This window comes from Ceratotherium simum, chromosome 10 (assembly GCF_057802395.1).
Source record: "Ceratotherium simum simum isolate JZ-2026a chromosome 10, ASM5780239v1, whole genome shotgun sequence".
In the NCBI taxonomy this organism is placed as follows: domain Eukaryota; kingdom Metazoa; phylum Chordata; class Mammalia; order Perissodactyla; family Rhinocerotidae; genus Ceratotherium; species Ceratotherium simum.
The window spans coordinates 63,872,260-63,888,515 of NC_141909.1; the positions used below are offsets into that span (position 1 = coordinate 63,872,260).

The 16,256-nt window shown below is 42.1% G+C and overlaps 1 protein-coding gene across 1 annotated transcript in view; it reads left to right on the forward strand.

The window, feature by feature from the left end:
- The window catches only part of FOXO1 (forkhead box O1), a 94,971-nt gene that overhangs the window by 64,090 nt on the left and 14,625 nt on the right, over positions 1 to 16,256 (forward strand). The gene's annotated exons all lie outside the window — the stretch shown is intronic.

Consider the following 16,256-nt stretch of genomic DNA (forward strand, 5'->3'; position numbering starts at 1 on the left):
AAAATAATAGTAGGAACATCATAAAGTGACTGGCCTTTAGTGGTTTTACACCTTCTCAGTTTAATGTAGGCCCATTGAGTGTTTCCTCTGTCAGCCTCCACTCTACTCTCTGTCCTTCCTGGCTGTCTTGGGCACTCTGCCTGCTTGGCGTGCTGGGTAAGGACAGCACTAGGATTCCTGGTCTGGGCCTTTGGCTGCCTTGCACTTACCTCCTAATCATCCCCTCCATGCCTTGTGGTCTCTGGGGCTTCAACTGCTCAAGATTCTAGTTTCCCTCTACCCAGTTTGGCTGAAGCTTATTGCCAATGATGATTTCTTCTTTTTGTGAGGCCTGCCTTCTCCGTATGAGCTCTATGGTCTGTCTGGACCATGTCTGGACCTACTCATGGTGCTATGTGTCCAGAAGGTGGGAGCCACTAGGAAACTGTCTGCATCACTGCCGTCCTTCAGCAGCAAGCTACCAACTTGCCCTCTTCCAAAGTGTGCGTTCCCTCTTGGATTTCTCAGTGTGTCCCCTTCCTCCTTTTGACTTGATGGCAGGAGGGGCCTCTTTGTTTCTTAGTTGATTTGCAGAGCAAATATGATGAACTTCTGATGAACTCCTTGAGTGGTCATCCCTCTCTGCTTGAGACTGCTAGTCCTCTTGGCCTGCACTCCTCCTACATCCGTCAGTCATGCTCCACCCCTCCAGAAGTCTTCCAGAACCTGCGCACTGTTTGTTTTTTTTAAATAATTTTATTTATTTATTTTTTTCCCCCAAAGCCCCAGTAGATAGTTGTATGTCACAGCTGCACATCCTTCCAGTTGCTGTATGTGGGACGCGGCCTCAGCATGGCCAGAGAAGCGGTGTGTCGGTGCTCGCCCGGGATCCGAACCCGGGCCGCCGGCAGCGGAGCGCACGCACCTAACCGTTAAGCCACAGGGCCGGCCCGTGCGCACTGTGTTTTTTGCAATAGCTAACACCTTAAAAAGAAGAGGTGAATAGACACTAAGTAGAAGAGGATTTTGCTGACCAACATGTAAAGTGGAATGGTAAATGAAGAACTGTCATGTGCCAGGCGAAATGTCTAGTTAAATTAAGTCGACCTCACCTTCCCGAGCAATTTGATTTTCTTTAAAAAGAAAAAAGCTGCACAGAAGGCATGAGTACAGTTCTTGGTGTGTTATTTAAACTGGAATGGCGGGCCCGCCCCGTGGCTTAGTGGTTAAGTGCGCGCTCCGCTGCTGGCGGCCCGGGTTCGGATCCCGGGCGTGCACCGACGCACCACTTCTCCGGCCATGCTGAGGCCACGTCCCACATACAGCAACCAGAAGAATGTGCAGCTATGACATACAACTATGTACTGGGGCTTTGGGGGAAAAAATAAATAAATAAATAAAATTATTAAAAAAAAATAAATAAACTGGAATGGCATTACAGCCTGTCTCCACGTCCTCATCGCACTTCTGTTCGCAGCAAATCTGAGCCAACGGAACTAGTTCTAGACTTTGAGACTGCTGGGATAACCTGTGCTGTGGAAATGGAAACTAAACTTTGTTGAGTTTTCTGGGTTTGTGCTGTTTTGGGTTCATCTTTAGATTTCGCTAGTTCTGGTGCTGAGTTTCCATATTTCAGTTCTTGCTGGGCTACTGCTTGGAATAGTTAGTATCTATCCTGTGGAGTATTCTTAGGTCCCTCTCTTTCCTCAAACTTGGTTAGATCACTAAAATGGGGTCCTGTTTTTCTTAGTCTCACAGACTTTGACAGGAGTTGAAGGGTCTTTGGAGGTCACAAGTTTACTAGAGGGGACTGAGTAGCAGAGGGTTAAGGCTATGCCCGAGGTCGCCAGGCTAATTAGTGATAGGAGGTAGAGCAGGGTTCCAGGCTGCCAGCTCAGCACCCTCTCCTATGCATGGCACCTCTTCCCAGCTGCATCACCTTCGAAGCAAACTGAAGGCAGTAGCTGTCTGCATTCTGCACGCCTGACAGAGGAACATTTCTCTCAGACTTGAGTTACTCTAACTCTGGGAGGGGTGGGCATTTGGCTAATGGTCGTTTGGGAAAGAAAGCTGTTTTAGGGACCATAACAGCTGGGAGTCATTATGTAGGAAGGGCCCCAAGAGTCTCAGCAAGGAGAGGATTTCACTGTTGGTAGCATGGAGCCCGTGGTGTAAATTCTTCTCAAGGTGTTTTGTTTGCATCACTTGGCTTCAATGTTATTAGATGTTACTAGTCAAATCCAATTCCTTGTTTTGTGAAAACAGGTTTTTTGTTTATCAGAGTGGGTTTCTCTTTGTCCCTGTGCTGGAGTAGTCATTCTTGGACAGAAACAATGGCTTTTAGATCTCTGTTAATTTTCAGACTTGCTGTAGGGGTTGTAAAATAATACTGTTATTACTGGGAGGAGTTGGGTAGGGGCCCTAAGCAGTAGAGTGTGATAGGAGAGAGGCTGCCGCAGGACAAAATTGCAGACTTTTGCTAAAACTTACATCTTCATTGCGAATTATGGCAAAAGAATAAGACCTTTGTAACTCTTGAAGTTACTAGTGTTTGTGTCTTCACGTTGTTGTTCCCAAGCACCCTTCAAACATCTGCTGCTTCGGGTCTTGTCCAGTCATGCTCTGGTGACCAGCCCCAGAAGTCTGACGGCTCTTCCTGTCTCGACTGATGCCAGTTCAGAACAGCTGAGCTCTCTGCTCACAGGAACAATGGGACTCCTGAAAACTGTTCTGCTGTTGACACACAGAAGCACATTTCCTCTTTCTTAACTTCCAAGCAGAGTTACCGTGGTGGCTTTGAAATTTGTCCTGAAACGGAATAAACTCAAAGGATTCTGTTAATCTATTCTGATTTATGTAGAAGGGAGCAGCGTTCATTATTTGACTTATGTTAGTGGTGAATTAACCAAGCTAGAACATGTTCCGTTTTTACAAATTGAATGCTGAAAGAGTAACAGAGACCAAATATTTTATAACACAGATCCTTGAGTTTGACTCGGAAATACGATATTTTATTTTACAGCAACTTCCGGTTTTAGTGACACTTAAATCCTGTTTCTATTATTAGCAAGTTTTGAATTTTAAGTAAATTGAAATGGAAATGAAAGTTGTTTCTAAAAATAATACTGACTGTGCTTATGTGAGTTTTTTTTTTTTTTTAATTCCATGTTATTGCTGGTGAGGAAGGCCTTGACTGGGGAGAAAATGTAATGTTTACTCCCATCTCTTGTTTAGAATGGATGGGAATGTTGGAGGTTTCCTTTAGTGTGGAATACTCTTGCGGCCATTTCTTGATGATCTGCCTTGACTGTCTGTCCTGTGGACAGTTTGCATCAGTGGTACTTCTAAATCACTGTCTCGTTGACTCAGTTTATGCTGATTTTGTGAGTGACTGCCCTTTATTCTCGCAGGGAGGGCTCCGTAGTTGCTCATTCTGAATTCTCCAGAGAAGATCTGGTTGAGAACTGCTCTGATTTAGGCTGATGCCTTCTACCAGTGTGGGTTGAGGAGATTAGATGGGTAATAGGGAAAATAATCATATTGCTTCCCAGCCCCATTTTAGTGGGGTCTTCATAGGGTGACTTTTTGGCTTAGTTTACTCCCCAAAATCTTACACACTCATTCAAATATAAGAATGAAGATATATTCCAAAGCTTAAAAATATTTTCTTCTGGACTTTGGGATTCTGTGAACATTTGTTTGCTTCTGTAAGTGGCGATTTTGAAGAGTTGAACACCCTCATTTTAACTAGGTTTTTAGCTAACTCAGTGGAAAATGAAATGGTAGGCAGGGAATTTTGTTTCACTGTGATGTCGCTTGGCTTATTCAGATTCAGGTGAGTCGAGGTATAGTAATGAAAGTAGAGGTCAGTTCTCCAGATCACCTGACCTTCCTGAGAAGTACAGTTGAGGGAGTTATAACCAGAGCCTGTCCTAGGAACACACCAATCATTTGGAAAGGAAAGGTGGGAGATTAGCACTCTCTTAATCCTTCACTCTCAGTTTCTTTCGGGTTAAATTAACATTTATTTAAACGTAGGATTCTGTTTGTCTGAACCTCTAACCTTTGTTCATTGAATTTAATCTGTGAAATTCCAGGTCTCCTGCACTATAGGAGCTGTGGAGATATGGAGCGTAATACAGTGTTCTGTACTCTGCCTTATGTAATTTGAAGGTAATTTGAAAAGCACTGTTCTATCCTGAAAAAGTTTGTACATTGGTTCTCTTTTGTACATTGGTTCTCTTTTGTATGGAAAACCCCATGGTTTACTTGGAGGTCAGCCTGGGGAGCACAGAAGCAGAGACTCATTTCCACTACCAAACCCCTGGCCGTTTTCAAAGGCGGGGAAAGGATACTGTGAACGCCCGAGACAGCACTTTAAGTGGATGGGTTTCATAATTAATGTCTCCTTAAGTGAAGACTTCTGTATAATTTGCCTTTCTGGAACATTTGGTAGAAATTGCAAAGGAACGGAGGAAGAACAGCACCTCTCCATTGGCAGTCAGTCAGAGCAGACGTGGAAGTGCCAACTCCTTTGTTTAAAGGTGGCTATTCTCTTCAAACACTTGAAGGAGATTGGTTTTTGTCTAGTGAGCTGTGCTGTATGTGTAGGACTGCCTTTGGGACCATCCTAGTAATTATTATGGTTAGTACTAGTTTCTCCCTCCAATCTTGAGTCTTTCTTTGAACAAAAATGACTTTTTATTTGACCAAGATTCCAAGCCTTGGAGAGGAGATGAAATTTGGGTAAATCTTTATTTTTTTATTTGTCTTTCAAGGGGAAGATTAAAACTATTCCTGTAAATAACTACTTGGCTTATCTGGACTTTTCTGTCGTCTTTGCGTTCTTGCCTCTTGTGGGTAGTTGACCATTCCCTACCTGTGATGCCTCGGGAGCTTGTCACTCTGGTCTGCCCTCACTTTTTCTTTGTTCTGAGCCCTTGCCAGGCAGAGGAGGTCAGGCAGGTACACGTGCCTTTGGGAGGTGCAGGAAAAAATATGGAATAATGAGCCCTTCTGACTTTGGATTCAGCAATTTAGCATTGGTGCAGTAGGTGGAGTTATTCTTGGAGCCCCAGTTTGAAGATTGCTGTGCAGAAACCCATCTGTGCTGCTGGTTGCCAACATTTCTGGTACAAATATTGTCATTTGCTCTTGAGGCAATCTTCTATTTCAGTCCTAGATGCAGTTTTGTAATATGCTGGGCAAAATAGTAGAGAAAAAATATCTTAAGTGGTGGTATAATCTTCAGTTTAAAAACACTTGAGCAATGTTTCCAGGAGAGGATTGTTCCCTGTGTCTCCTTTCCTCCTTTTCTTGGCTGTAAACATGATCTAAATTCGTTTTATCTCACTTGCCCGAGCTGTGTTTCCCTTGTGTTGACTCTGTACCTACTAAAAGGAAAGGGATAAAAGTCTTAAATATTTAAATAGTAATAATTCTTTACTATTACACTCTGTGTAAGATTTAGCGTCCCATGTTCATTCTGTTGATAAGAGAGTAACTTGCTCAGAAGTTATTTGGTTAAAAAAATTGTCAAACATGATACTATACAATCTTTTCCCATCTAGCATCCTTCTCTGTTCCAGGCGGCGAGAGTCACCTCGGCCACGCAGGGTGCTGAGCAGCTTTGCAGAAGGCACCTCTGTAGTGGGAGCTCCCTAAGGTTATGGGATGGCTCCAGAAACCCTGGGCATATGGAGCTGTGTTGCCGTTTTATTGGGCTTTGTCCTTAAGCCTTTCTTAGCAAGGGAAACCATGTCCTCTAGGAAGTAGTACATTTCTTTCTGTTTCTGTGGCTTTCTCATTTTTTTCCCAGCCTGATGCGTAGTTAGACGTTTTACAGTATGACTCAGTGTCCACGTGCACACACATGATGCAAGAGTTTTACAAGATAGTACTGTACTTACCCTTTTATGTGACATATGCTCTGTTTTATTAATTTTAAAGAGTGTTGGCCTCAACCCTCTAGGTTGATTTCACTACTTTACGGGTTGTGATCCAGAGTTTTTAGCATGAGGGCTTTCCCACATTTAGTCTTCTAAGACCTTCGTGTCATGGCAGCAACCTTGGAGTTAGGGGAGAGCGGTAGAGGCGTCCATCTCTGGAGCACTGGCCACAGGCGTGGTGTGAGGAGGGGGTTAGTTCACTCGCATGCACACGGAAGGATTTGGGCTGAACTAAGAAGGAGCCCCTCTCTGCATTGGTCTCAGACATGGAACTAGTTTAAATTATATGCTGAGTTAAACATCCCACAAAGACACAGTTTGTTTTTTAAGTCCTGCTGTGACAGACTGGTGAGGGTAGTTTTGCGCTTATCTGGACATCTTTGTCCTTTAGATTTTGCCTTCAACCCTTGAAGACTGGCAGCTGCTTGGATCGCCTTTGCTGGATAGGGTTTCGTGTTCCTTTCCTCCGACATTAACCCGAGTCAGGCTCACCTGACCTCCGATCAACTGTCTGCAGAAGCTTCGATCCCGTGAAAGTACATTCCGCTGTTCATTTCCTCAGATCAAGTGTGAAGTACACCTCCCGCCCGGAGTCAGATGGGTTGTCAGAAATGTACAGGAACTTCAGGTGATATCAGTATTAGATAAGAAATTATTACCCTTTCTCTGCAAGTGTGATGACGCTGCATGAGTGTGCCACCCCCTGACTCCTGACTGGCCTCTTGGTATCTGGAGCGGTGATCTTGTAAAGACTCCATTGTGCAGTTGGCTGCGTGTGTGTCCAAAGGAAATACTGTATGTTAAAGGGGAAAGCGGGGGAGGAAAATTCTAGGAAACTGAAAGGTGAGGTTGACACGTCCTCATTCACTAACGATCCTTCTGTTTTTCTTTCTGAAAAACGATGATTTAAAAGTTGATCTCAGAACCAACTGGCCTTTATCCATAAGCTTGTAATTATATTTTAAAACATCCTTTCTTAACTATTTATTAAATAACATCATACTAATAAGGTGCCTTTTATTATTTGGTGTTAATGATCAAAAGCAAACTTGCCTATTGAATGAGATACTTGTTAAGAATATTCTGGACTTCACCCTCTTCCTGTTGAATCAGAATCTATATGGAATAACACAGTTGAGTTATTTTGTTAGACTATTAGAACTGAAGTGAATGTTAGACGTGAAGCTGGTTGAGGTGTTGCCAAACGTGGTGACCCTCAGTGTCATGACTGTTTTGATACAGATCCCTTGGCCCCACACTATACCTGTTGAATCCTAACCTCTGAGCCAGCAGCTTCAGTGTTTCTGTTTTCAACAAGCTTCCTAAAAGATTCTGATCATTAGTCTGAAGTGGTAACCACCCATCTATTCAGACTCCTTCAGGAAAGGGAAATCGACTTGATGTGCTTGGTTATTGGGCTAGATAATAGCAGAACAAGAAATTCTCTTCTGATATCTATTGAGTCATTCGAATAATATTTACGTCTCAGGTACTGACTAGGTAGGTGAGCGTGGGCAGTTTCGAGATGAGTGCGCAGGGTCCCTGCCGTTGAGGAGTGTGGATTGTTACTCAGCCTTTCTCAAAGGGTGAGTTTGGGGGGTGGCATGAGAATCATTTGGGGAGCTTTTTCAAGCCATGTACAGTACTGCCCCAGGTATCAAATGGGTGTGTGTCTGTGTGGTGGGGTCAGAAAGTATAGGGCGCCAACTCTCCTTCTTCCCTTCTTGGCTGCTGGCCATCCTCCATTTGTCTTTCTGTTACAACTTTATGAAATATTCCAAACATCCAGAAAAGCACAGAGGCTGTCATAATTAGTACCCACATGCCGCCACTTGGTTTTAACAAATATCACCCATATTGCTTTAAGCCTTCCTACCTCCCCAGACGTGGTCACTAATTCGAGTTGGTGTGTTGGAGGGCTCCTTTCCTTCCAGAAGCCTGCCCCCTGGCTGGACTGGTATGTGCAAGTCTGTAAACCTTATATAGGAACCCCCCCATTTAAAATTTAGATAAATATTATTCAATTAATGTAGGTATCATTCTGCAACTTGATTTTTTTTAAAGTCAGCATTATGTTTTTGAGATTTATCCATTGTTGTTACATGACCTACCATGACCCCTTTCTTAACAGTAAAATCAGGAAATTGAAGCCAGACAGCTTGAAAACCTTCTTAATGGAAAAAAATGCCAGAAGATGTGGGTGGGAGAGTTTCTGTTGAATTTTTAGTATAGAACATTGTCATTTATGGGAAAACTGTTGATTTGAATTATACAGTATTTTGAATAGCCCAATATCAGCTTAATGAGAATTAATTGCATGTTGTATGAAAAAATTAATTGTTTTTATTTACTATGGGTGTAGTTATTGCAGTTTGGTCCAAACAGGTGAAAGTTAAGATTTGTGGCATAAAACAGGAAGCAGATGGGGGCTAATTAAAGTTCTGTTGATGATAAAAGGATGACTGATCAAGGGGCAGCTGGTTTCCCAATATAAACACAGTTTGTACTAATATATAAGGACAGCCCCCTGTGAGTTCTCATGATTATCTTCCAAAGGTGAAGGAATGTGCTTCAGCAACAAGTGTTAAGGCTGTTGTGCTCTATTTTTTGTTCACCTTTTTGCTACAAGCAATGTCTCTTCAAGGTTTATCCAGGGTAAGGGAAGGAATTGCAAAACCCGGCTAAGATTTCCAGTGGTGCTCCACCCACTCCAGACACCTATTATGCTCTGGAAAAGCCTAAAACCCTTTTCTGTATTCTGTATTTTATTTTATTATTATTATTTTTTCTTATTTCTCCTGGCACCTTGTGGTGGATTTTAAAATGTTGGTGCCCAGGCCATAACCCAGGAGGGCCCATGTGTACCTAATGGAAGCACCATGTGTATACATGGTTGGGTGGGTGCTAAGGGGTGCTGTGGAAGCTGTCTTGAACTGAAGTGTCTTTGAGCCTCTGGCTGAACTTACTTTGCTTGATTGTGCCCTGGATGACTTTCACCTTCAAGTGACAGTGTCTTTTGTTGCTACTGCTAATAATGGTTGGATAAACATTAAGACCAAGTGCCTTGGATGTGTTTTGCCTAAAGAACATACCAGCACTGGGTTCTCTTCGAATCTGTGCAGGGAGGTGACATGAGGTCACATGAGATTTGCCTTGCCTATAGTCAGAGGGTAGACATTTGCCTGACATTTTGTATTTATAAGTGCTTTGCGTGATTAGCCTTATAAAAACCCGTTAAAGTGGCAACTATTATCCCATTGTACAGATGAGGCAGTTGAAGCATGGAGAGGTAAGTGACTCAGCCAAGGCCACACATTTGCTAAGTGCCAGGACTGGGTTAGAATCCAGGTTTGTCTGACAACAAGCCCGTGTTCCTCAGCCACTATACTCTACTAGTTTTGTGTAAAACTATTATTGTTTTTTTCCACTTCCTGCTTGAGGAAAGAGCTATTGTTTCCTGAAAAAACAAAAATCTTAAAATATAGTCTGTAAACTTCATCTTATTTGATTATGTAAATATGTTTGTGTGTGTTGTGTTTGTGTGTATGTATATATGTGTGTGTATCATATGGGGCAGGTCCTGGCACTAGGTAGGAAATCAATTTTATTTTTTTGGACGAATGCATGAGAGAGGAACAGGCATAGGGTTTTTGTTTGTTCCCCCCAAAGGCAGTAGCTTTATTCTGATTATAAAAGTTACACATACTCTTTCTTTAACAACAACAGCAAAAAAGACAGCATGTAAAGGTAAACTAGAAAGTGAAAATCCCCATTACCTTCAGCACCCAAAGACAGCATCATTATATTCATTAAGATTATCTTGTAAAAGAAATAACTAACCATATAGATTTCATGTAACTGGTAAGAAAGAGCAGCATTTATATTAGCTATAAATAGTGTGTACTAGAGGTTTCAGGGACTGCATGATTGACATTCATTGTCAAATGTTGTCTGTAAACTTCCCAATCCTAGACGCTGTTTTTGCCTAATCTGGTTCTATGGTAGTTCTGCTACTCATTTTGCTAATGGGGGAGCCTGTGTGCAGGTTTCTCATCCTCCAGGCTCTATTTCCACGACTCTAGAAATTGTCCACCTGCTCACATCACGGTTTTTACAGTGTGAGGAATGGTATCACACCCAAAGCTTAGGGTATTTTCCTGACCTAGGAGAAGTCTTAGGATTCTTTGTCATTTTTTTTTTTTTTCGTTCTGCGCTCTTCTAAGCAGATTAAACTATGACACTCTTCTCCTGGCTTCTCTTCCCCTTCTCTTCTCATTCCTGTACCTTGCTTGCTTTCTTTCCTCTCACAAAAGTATTTAGGGAGGTAGAAGAGATTTGAGGATGAAATCAGAGTGGGTCCATTCTTCTCCCCTGGTAACTCTGCCTTGTGTATTTTTGAAGATGCTGAGGTTGACTGTTATTGTGTGATGTTTGGGAGAGGGGCATGTGTAGCACCTGCTTCATATTGAGTAATCTCATCTGGCTTGGATAGTATGAGTCTCCTTCGTCCCTCAAAGAGTAAGAGGCACGGTGCATGGTTCACAGAGCACCTGAGCTTTCCAAAGTACCTGGGACAGGTGTGTTCTTCAGTAGGAAGCTTGGGGCAGCTTTGCAGCTTTCAGGTAGTGGCTAAAAGAATCAAAATCTCACAAATGCATAGTACTTTATTTATGCTTTTTGAAGCAGTTGTATCCATTACAACTCCTCTGTGAGGCAGTTAGGACAAGCATTGTTTCTTCTGCTTTATACACAAGAAAGCTGAGACACATAGGATACAGAATTTGTCCGAAGTCATACCTACTAAGATAGAGCCAGACTTAGGTCTTCTCGCTCTTGCCACCATCTTGCCATTATGATGGAGAGTTTTGTTTTGCTTTGCTTTTTCTTTGTGTATTAACATGACATTGGTGTATTAAAGGCTCTAAAAATCCTGCAGTTAGGAATCCTGTTTAAATCAGTGTGGCCAGAATGTCCTGAATGTATTTCCTCAGTGAACTCCTTTCACGCTAAGAGGAACCATTATTCTATGGAGCACATGTTGAAGATGCTTTACTAGGCCGCAATGTACATCTTCATCCTGGATTTACTTTGGAGATGCTCCAGAAGACCTCAGTGGTTAGAGGAAAGTCTAATCTTTGCAGACCTGGAGGGAGAGTCCAGGGGATGCTCTTACTTGGGCAGTGGCTGGGGATACCTTGGGAATCAAGATTACCCTGGGGTAGGGTGAGAGGCTGGCCAGGGGGATCCTTATGATCATGCTGTTGTCAGCAGTTCAGCAGGAGCTTTATGGAGTAGAATTTTAACCAGAACGCAGGAAGGTTCTCAACCAACAGGATCAGCATTCTAGGACCAGTTGTCAGTGTTGTTGTTAGGTAAAGGTCCATGAACTGTAGCCTGAGTGACAGCTGTACTGTTTGGCAAGGACGGACTTAAGAAATTTGGACCCAGAACAGCATGCTGTTGTATCTTGGCAGGCGTCTGACAAGGCACATTCCCTGAGTGAGGCGGTCTGCATCAACACCCCTCCCCAGCTTTTCTTTAATGTTTAATATTCAACTTTGCTTGCATTTGTTGCTCTTATTAGATTGGCTGATGATGGGATGGGGGTGGGAGGATGATGGTAAGGGTGCAAGTGGCAGATTCCACATCTGTCTCGTTAATTGACTCTCCTACTTGAGCAGAAGCCAAACTTATTAACAAAACTCTTTTATTTTGAAGTAAATTGTTCCAATCAGGCAGAAATGATAGATTATTTTGCATTGAAATCTCAAACTGAGGAAGCAAGTCCAACTTCTTAGAACTGATCTTGGACATTACACTTGATGTGTTTTCTTTTTTTTAAGAACAGAGACTCTGCCTGCTTTCATCCTTACCTAAGCTAAGCTGTTCAGGGAGGTGAGTGGAGATCAAAAGTTCACATACAGTATTTAAAATCCAAAAGATGGAAACTCTGAATTAATGGAAGTGCATGGTTTGGTTTGGTTTTGAAAGACGAATAAAATGATCCCACTAGGAGGAATGGTTGGGAGAAAGTGCTGTGAAATAGATGGGAAAGTTAATGGCCTAAGGTGTAGTATTTCTCTCAGCAAGTGTTCTTCAGTTGTCCTCCAGAAAAGTGACCAGGCAAAGTGTTAGACTGTGTGACCCATGTTTTCCAAAATGTTTGAACTATCTGCTGTTGTTTCTTTGTTTGCTAGTGATGTTGTGACTTTTAAACCTGGTCGTAAGTTGCACGGCGCTAACTTAGTTTGGGACAGAAAGGAAAGGAGGCAGATAGAGGCCCAGGCATCTGGGCTGTGGAAGAAGGAAGGTTGATGGGATCTGCTGAGGAAAGGTAGGGTTTATACCCACAATCATGTGCTTTTATAATCAGATTCGGATGGGATATAATCAACCATTAAAAATTAAGTTCCCAAGATTTAGACCTCTTTCCTTTTTGTGTGTGTGGTGCCTTTCACGATGATGGGTGTGTATGTGTTGGGGGGTGTTACCGAACCAAGTGGGCTTGCCTCCTGGTGAGTTAAATAAGACTCTACACCAGTGGAAGTTGTGTCACAAAGTAAAGTGTATTTGCAGCAAATAGGAGGCCATGAGGAATCATTTCCAAAGTCATAGCATCCCCAAACAAAGGGAAGCCAGAACTTTATTTCAGTTGGGGAATCAATATTCAAAAGGCAGAGGCGGGTATTCGCTTGCACAGGCTTGCAAAACATGCTTCCACATAATGAGGCCTAAGCTCCTCGTGGAGAGATCTTTGTATTAAAAATTAAGGCAAAGGTCATGGGCCTAGCTCTTGTGGTGAGGCTTGGTCAGTTTCAGGATGGTTGGTGGTTACATCTCCCTTGAGTTTCTTGCTTGGTCAGTTTCAGGATGGCTGGTGGTTACATCTCCTTAACATACAAAAGAAAAAGAAACAACTTGGAAAAACAGTTAATGGTTTCCAAACCCACCTTTGAATTTCTTGATGCACCTAGTTGGTGACAGGGGGTGTTGTATGTGGGATTATTGGGGAGCCAAATGCCATCTCAGTTTATCCTCACCCCACTGCAGTCCAGCCATGGGTCAGTGTTGGCCCTGGGTCTCAGGTACCCTCTAGGGTACTGACTAACCCGTGACTAATTTGTTGTAGCTTTATCCATGTTTATGGTGAACAGTCCATGGTTACATTGTACCACGTTATTTCCTTTAATTTCCCTTTAGCTGTTCAAAACAACCTTTAAGATGTTATGGTTGAGCCTAGACAATGACCTCGAGAAACAAAAATAAACCTTTCAAAAAGTAAGAACTGAATCTGTATGCCAAATGTTGGGAACGATGGATAAAAGTATGAAAACACAGTGGATTTCAAGTAGGGAGAATTTTAAAATTTGTTTTCAAAACAAATGGTCTCTGCCCTAGTATCCTGCCCTCCTCTGACTGAAAAAATCAGAGATTATGCCACAAGTTTCAAAACAACCAAGTGACATTCAAGTCATGAGACAAAAGCCAAACAGCTGCTTTAATTAAAATCCCATCGTTTTCAGATAGATAGATGAAGTCCTGAAGGTGATGCTTGTTCCTTGAGGCCGTCCTCTCCACACGAGCTGCAACAACATCCTCTGCAGGGGAATGGAACCAAGGACACCTTTTGGGGTGGGGAAGAACTGTACCAAAAGACAGTACCTCCCTGAGATGCTTTTGCTTATCAATAAAAATTCATACGCATGTAAAAATACAGGCACCCACACATTTAAATTTTTGGATTATCAAAAATATCTGCTTTCCAAGCAGGGCACAAACTCTCCTTCTCTCCCACCATCTCGTGGGAAGACAGGCTGGCGTTTTCCTCTAGGTTCCACGCCGTAACTTGTGATCCTACGGTTGCTCTCCTGTGCCTTGCAGGTAGGATGAAATGCAAGCTCCTAGCTTGTTTTTTGAAGTCCCCTTATTTCCCCTCTTTCTGTATCTGCACTCACATACAGCCACACTTAGCTCTTCTTTCTTCTCTAGGCATGTCTTATTAGTGCTTTTAAAAGAATTTTCTCAGCAATACGACTAGCTAGTATTTACTGGGCACTTTGTACACACTGAGCATTTAGTGCAGTGATTCAGTGAGATAAATGCTGTTAGACTGTAAGTCACTTGCCCAGGATCACTCAGGCAGTGTATGGTGGCCACTGGGTTTAAATCCAGATCTGTCTGGTTTTAGAGCACATGTTTTTCACCACCTGGTAGCGTACCAGTCAGCTCTAATTGGTGTTCTGCCCTCACATCAAGAATTCCCTTCCCTTCTAATCCAGAAATGCGAATCTTGCCTTTCCTTGTGTCCTTACTCCAGTCGAGGGTCTTTCCTGTTTTGTTTTGAGCATGTGCCACCTTATGTTTTTGTGTTGTCAGCCATATATGTGGGCAGGAAAAGCCTTATGCTACTTTGTTATTTCCACAGTACCTAGTATACAGTAGGGGCTCAATAAATGCTTGTTGAATGAAAATGACATTGATGGCTCTTACTTTGGCTGAATTAAAAGATCCTAATTTATGTTATTGAAATGTGAATGGAAATAAATTAATTTCTGAGGTTGTCAGTGGATTTAAATAGTTTATGTTACACTCACTTCAGCTATGCTTTGCTCAATCTCTTGATTAATTTTGGATGGATTTTCATTGATAAAAATGAAGGTAAAAGTTTATTTTCTGTTTGTGTTCCCAATAAAAATGACTGACTCAAGGTACTGGGAGAGCCTTCCTCCTTGGTCCCCACCCCCCCCACCCAGAAAGCAGTGCTCTGGTTCTTGCTGGGGTGAGAGTGACTGGCTGGACATGTTCTGTTCCAGCACCAGTTCACCCTGTGGTCCTTTTGGAACAGTCGGGTGTATGTATAATTAAGTAAACAAACAGCTAAATAACCCAACCTAGAAAACTCTTTTAAAGAAGATGTTTTGTCCTAAAATTACGTGCTACTCCAGCTTAATTTATAGCTACTTTGAGGACTAAGATGGTTCTCTAGTATGTTGGTGTCTGTCTTCATGAATCCTTTGATAGAAATGTATCATGGGCTTAAAATAGTTAAAACGTGAAATTTCTTATCTTTTGGGGGTAGGATTACACTGAGGAATGATTGTTTCAAACTTTGTCACAAGTTGTTATTGCATTAGACTCCTTAGCCAGAATAATGAGCAGGCAAGCTGGTTTTATGATTGTGTATATCCAAGAAAACTCTATATTCCAAATAATATGTAATTCAGAGTGTTATACTTTATTGCAATTTGCTTTTCTTCTTGTAATCTGAATTTATCATATTTGAGTTCCCAAATAGAAAAAATGCATAAACCTAGACTTTGTACTTTTTAATTCTATTTACTAAAAGTAGTAGTTATTGGTAAGTAGATTTTGCATTCAGTGGATTCATTTTTTACTAGATTTTCAGACAGTGAACATATTTAGGGTAAAAAACAATTCTAAATAATACTTCCTATGGGTGGGATATTATCCTAGAGATTTTAATCTGTCAAAGTTTCAGTGTTCTTGCCTTAGAATTTATATTCGTAAAGCTTTTCAGTGGCTCTTATAAACAGTGTGGGCATATACCTTGAATAAACTTTTACCTAACATGAACAGGTTTCACTCTGACAAAATACTTTAAAATTCACTGTAGTCCTCCAATAACTTGAGAAAACTTTAACATTGACCAAGCTATTGATATGCTTTGTTTTCATTTTATACCCAATTTAAGTTCTTCACCAGAAGAGAATAAATCCTAATGTGTTCTTTGTTTTTGGTTTTTATTTTGTCTTGCCTCATTCTTTCTTTAAAGATTTTATTTATTTATTTTTTTCCCCCCAAAGCCCCAGTAGATAGTTGTGTGTCATAGCTGCACATCCTTCTAGTTGCTGTATGTGGGACGCGGCCTCAGCATGGCCGGAGAAGCAGCGCGTCGGTGCGAGCCCGGGATCCGAACCCGGGTCGCCAGCAGTGGAGCGCGCTCACTTAACCGCTAAGCCACGGGGCCGGCCTTGTCTTGCCTAATTCTTCTGGTAGCCAAATACATAAGGTAGTTAATTGCATTGTAAAGAAGTGCGTTTGTAGAGCCTTTGAAGATTAGAAAAATGGTATGGCCTATAAAATAGAGACAGATTTTCATTAGAAAACAGCAGAATCGCTTCAGCAAGAAATGAGTTTCCTCTTAATATTCTGCTGTGGTGGGGGCCCTATGTGTCTGAGACAGTCATTAGGCAAGAGCAGCAAAAAGAGTCCATATTCTGGGTGGTTAATTAAATAGAAGTTTCAGAAAGGATAGGCTCCTTTAGGTCCCCAGATGGGCAGGGTGGGGAGTGTGGCTCTCTGCTGTGG